The sequence below is a fragment of the Propithecus coquereli genome, unplaced genomic scaffold (assembly GCF_000956105.1).
Source record: "Propithecus coquereli isolate 6110/MARCELLA unplaced genomic scaffold, Pcoq_1.0 Scaffold248, whole genome shotgun sequence".
Taxonomy (NCBI): domain Eukaryota; kingdom Metazoa; phylum Chordata; class Mammalia; order Primates; family Indriidae; genus Propithecus; species Propithecus coquereli.
In genome coordinates, this window is record NW_012148041.1 from 428197 (window position 1) to 433615 (window position 5419).

A 5419-nucleotide genomic window follows, 5' to 3' on the forward strand; every position below is an offset into this window, starting at 1 on the left:
TAATTTTTTTCTATATATATATTTTAGTTGTCCAGATCATTTCTTTCTATTTTTTAGTAGAGACAGGGTCTCGCTCTTGCTCAGGCTGGTATCGAATTCCTGACCTTGAGCGATCCACCCGCCTCGGCCTCCCAGAGTGCTAGGATTACAGGCATAAGCCACCACACCCGGCCGAGACATGGAGAAACTTTATGAGAAAGTACAACAGTCTGTACCTTGACAGCGATGTCCATGCCCTCTAGTCGAAGATTAGGAACATACGTATAATTGAACAAAATTGGGTTTCTGCTTGCTGTAATGAAGAATACATATCATGAAGACACACAGGGTATCTCAATAAGAAGGTAATAAGAAGCACATAGGATTTGGGCTTGTGTTAAGTGATTTTGAGAAGGCCTTAAGAAAATGAGGCTTTGCTCTAGATTGGATACTATCAGGAAGGAAGGTAATTCTGTGATTGGGTATCTTTAAAAAATCTTACCTAGAAGGAGGAATGAACATGGGTAAAGCTGTAACTAGTAGGGAAGTATCAGTTACTGGTCGTAGATGGTAGAGGGGGATGTTTTATATTTTGGTGGTTTGCATAGTGCGCTTGTTTTTGACTATGCTTAGACAAGATTATGAAGCGGTCTTGATTTTCTGTCTACTTTATCAGAGTCACAAAGTGACCTTGTGTGATTGTTGATGTTTGATGACATTGTTTAGGTCCAACAGGAGAATGGTATGGCCTTGCTGTGAGTGCTAGGCCAGCGTCAAATATGCCAAGGCTTAGCTGTAAGGATCGGACCAGTTCCTGATGTTGGGGCCTGCTTTTCTCTTCTCAGGGGTGTGGGTTCCATGGTTGTATCCATTTGTCAAAAAGGTAGAGTTAAGAGTTGTGTATTTCCATGTCAATTTTACCCAAAAATGCCTCTATAAAAAAAATTCCATCTCAGAGACCAAAAAAAAAAAAAAAACCCATGAATAAAGTGTAGTACATCATACAGCAGACTACTACTCAGCAATAAAAAGGAACAAACTGCTAATACATGCAGCACCATGGGTGGATCTCCATACATTATGCTGAGAGAAAGAAGCCAGACCTAAGAGTACATGCTGAATGATTCCATCTCTCTGACTTTCTGGAAAAGGCAAAATTAGAGGGACCAAGAACAGTGATTACCAGAGGGTTGACCACAAACGGGCAGCATGGGGGAACGTTTCAGGGTGATGGGAAAGTTCTATTGCTTCACCGTGGTGGTGGTTACATGACTGCTTATCAAAACTCAGAATGCTATGGCTAAAAAGAATAAATTTTATTGTTTGTAAATTGTGCCTCAATAAACCTGACTTAAATTATCAAGTTAGGGGTGGGAGGAAGGTGGGTGTAGGGATAAATATAACAAGAATGGCAGAAGCTGGGTGCGGTGGAACGTGCCTACAATCCCAGCTACTCAGGAGGCTGAGGTAGAGGATCTCTTGAGTCTAGGACTTTGAGTTCCACCTGGGCAACATAGCAAGACCCCATCTCTAAATAAAACAAAGAAGAATGGCAGAATGTTAATGAGTTTTGAAGCTCAGGGAGGGTACTGATGGGTTAAATTATAATCTTATGTTTATTTTATATATGCTTGAAATTTTCCATACTGTTTTTAATTTTATTTTAATGGAAGGGGAAATATCTGTGTAATGGAAGCAAAGATGTCAAAAAGTCTGTTGAGGGCTGGGCGCAGCGGCACATGCCTGTAATCTTAGCACTCTGGGAGGCCAAAGCGGGAGGATCGCGTGAGGTCAGGAGTTCGAGACCCCAATCTCTACTAAAAATAGAAAACATTAGCTGGGCATGTGGCATGCGCCTGTAGTACCAGCTACTCAGGAGGCTGAGGCAGGAGGATCACTTGAGCCCAGGAGTTTGAGGTTGCTGTGAGCTAGGCTGGCACTCTAGCCCAGGCGAGAGCAATGCTGTCTCAAAAAGAAAAAACGTCTGTTGACTGCTCATTCTCCCAGTACCCTTTTTGCACATTAATGAAATGATACCCCTAGATTCTCAAACTGACCTCCTATTTTTCACGCACTTAAATAAACTAGAACTATTTCCTTTGACATTTCTTGCTGTTAAGTCTTCAGAATTTTTAAATCTCATTTGATTTGTAACTATCCTAAGCTTTGTCCCGTTTTGAGGCCACCTTATTCCCTCAGCTTGGGTATCCTCTCCCATTTAATATTTATTTATTTTTAAAGATGCCCTTTCCCTCACAATGGCCTCTTTGATATGTCAGTAAACCATGTAGGGCTTATTTTTCAAGTAGATGTTCTCTTGGACTTGTGCCATGCATTTATCACAGGCTTCTAATAAAGCACTTTTAAATAGAAATGGGCTCCGGGCTTTCTATGGGCTGTAACTTTTTAAACAATTCCTTTCATCCCTTCCCCCGCCCCCAACTGCCCTCATTCTGTCCTAGTTTCCCTTTCTAAAACTGAGCAATCAAATGATGGATTTTTCCCCTCCCTTTCCCGTTAGCAGCCTGAATGTGCATTGTAGTCACTGTTGACTGAGCGGTTTCCCCATGACCACTCAGGGCCCCAGTGTGGTCGCTGCACAGACCACATTCGCTCCACTGTATTCCGCAGTAGGGTTCAAGGATTTGCCAAGTTTCCAAGCACACCTGGGCGTGTCGGCCCTCACCTTCATATTGTTCTAAGTTTTATTTTTAATTGAAAATAATAATTGTGTATATTTATGAGGTACAATGTGATGTTTCAATACACGCACACATCACAGAACGATCAGCTCAGGCTAATTAGCATATTTATCAGGTCTTTGTGATGAGAACACTTAAAATCCTTTTAGCTATTTTGAAATATATGAAATATATTTATTCCGTATTATTAACTATAGTCACTGTGCTGCCCAACAGAATACCAGAACTTCTTCCTCCTGTCTAACCGAGACTTTGTACCTGTTGACCAACGACTTCTTTTCCCTGTCCACACCCACCCCCACCTTAATATTGTTAACTGGCTCATCATCATCTGCAGGATAAAGTCCAAACCCTTCACACCTATTAGAATGGCTAAAATTAAAAGACGGGCCAGACCAAGTGCTGGTGAAGCCGAGAAGCAACTGAAGCTCGCACAAAGTGAGTGGGAACACAGATGGCGCAGCCGCTTTGAAAACCAGTCTGGCAGTTCCTCAAAGTGCTAACTGTAGTTACCACAGACCCAGCAACTCCACTCCAGGTACACACCTAAGAGAAGTGGAAACATGTCTACGCAAAGCTTGTATGTAACCACTCATTGCATTCGTCACAATAGCCAGAAACTGGAAGCAACTCAAATGCCCAAGAACAGGCAAAGGGATGAACAAACTGGTGTATCCATATAATGGGATACTACCCTGCAACAAAAAGGAACTAATGATACATCCGACAACACTGATGAATGTCAAAACAACGATACTAAGAAGCCAGACTAAAAAGAGTACATACTATATAAAACTCCAGAAAATTCGAGTCTATCCTGACAGAATGCCTAGCCTCAAAGGGCCCACACTGCCCCATGGGAGGCCCATGCCAGGCACCAGAGAGGAAGTGTTGTCGTGGGCCTTCAGGTCTTGAAGGCTACAGGATGTAACCTCCTCAAAACCAAATCTCTAGGGAAATCCTTTAAACTGATTCCATCTTAACATCTTTGTCTCCCAGCTTTTAACATAGGCACATGGTAGCTGCTTTTTAATGGTCTATTTACTAAATTAATCAAAACAGAAATAGGGCTTCAAAATCGCCAGAGACTTAAAGCTGCTAATTGGCACTGGCTGTAAGAGGACTCTATTTTTCAGGAAAAAGGGATTTGTGTCCGTATCAGGCAGTTTGTATCAAATTTGGAAAATGTATCTTCAAATGTTAGCTTCCAAAATCCCTTCAAAAATCCTTTGGTGAGTTTATTGGTGACAGCGGTGGTGATGGGATCAGGGGGTGAGCTATGGGGCTGGAGTAGCATATGTGAGGCTCGGACGCACCTGGAGACCAACCCTGGAAGATGGGTCAAATCGCCCCAAAGCTTTCTCCTGGTGATGGCTGTGCCCATGCAGCCACCCAGGTGGGCCTCGCCCTGTCCCTCACAACCAACATCCTCCCCCAGGCGACCTTCTCAAGTACTTGTAATAGCATTCAAATGTTTTCTCCTAGCTTTTCTCAAAAAAGAAAACTAATTTTTTGACATCAGTCAGTTTCATAACCTGACACCATCTGACATTTTTATTTTCCAATGAAACCTCTTCAGCATGCCCTAACTGGTCTCATCCCTCTGCTGTCCCACAAACCCGCCTCTGGGCCACTTCAGCCTTCGTTCATCTCCCTTTCCTTAGAATTCAGTCTGGACATAACAATTTACCACTTATACAGATTATTTGTTGTCATGGATTTTTAACGTGCAGCTTTGGTTTTATTTCCCTGACTAGACGGCGAGGTTGCTTAAGAGCAGATGTTGAGCCTTCTGTTTCTCAGAGCATGTAATCGGCAATGATCCTTGCTTGAGCAGCTAAGGCATGCTTACTGATAGGCCGGGGGGTCCACCTACCAAGGTGGGGGAGCTGGCAGGCAGCAAGAACCTGCACCTCCACCTGCATGTTTTTATCCACATGCTCCGACTACCTATAGACTCCTCCGGTTTCCCCAGAGTCCACGGGTGAGCTTACAGAATATATTCTGGGACTAACTGAAATCACAAGGGAAGAGGTTGGCAAAGAGCCCTAGCTGAAAAAGTGACATCTTAGGGCCAGAAAATCACTAAGGCTGTGGAGGAAACCCATTCACTTGCGGGCCTCAGTGGGAAACAGAAAGGCAGGACCTACTAACATTTCAGTGGAATCCAGGTTAAATAATCACAAGGCGTGTGAACATGGGCAAACCACATCACTCGAGCCAGCAGAAAAATTGGATAAAAGGCAATCTTTGGCAAGGCAGCCAAGGCTGTGCTGAAACGAGCCTCCCCAGACACTGCCTCTTTCTGCCAAAGCAAGCTTCTATTTTATTGGTGGTTCAGATTCCAAAACTCACCTCCCAGGACTAAGCTTAAGTGCCTATTTGGAGTTGCCATCGGCTGCCACCTTGTGGTCTACGTTACAACTGCCTATCAGGACTGAAGGTAGTTTAGGATTTTTTACCATCCATCTCATTGGACCAGCTCTTGTCCATCTCTACAATGCTTGGCTCACAGTACTCCACAAACTAGATTCCCAAGTCCCTGGAACCTGTAAGACCCACTTTGATTAGCTACTAGTTTTTCTGTCTGAAAAACCTTCCCTTGGCAGCCCTGTCCTTCATCACAAGTTGGCCCAGAACTGGTGTCTCAAATGCCTTAACCACCCCCAACCCCACCCCGGTAGCACCCAGAGTCATGGGGACTGATCTGCAAGCCAAGGTTGGTATCCTGCCCAGCA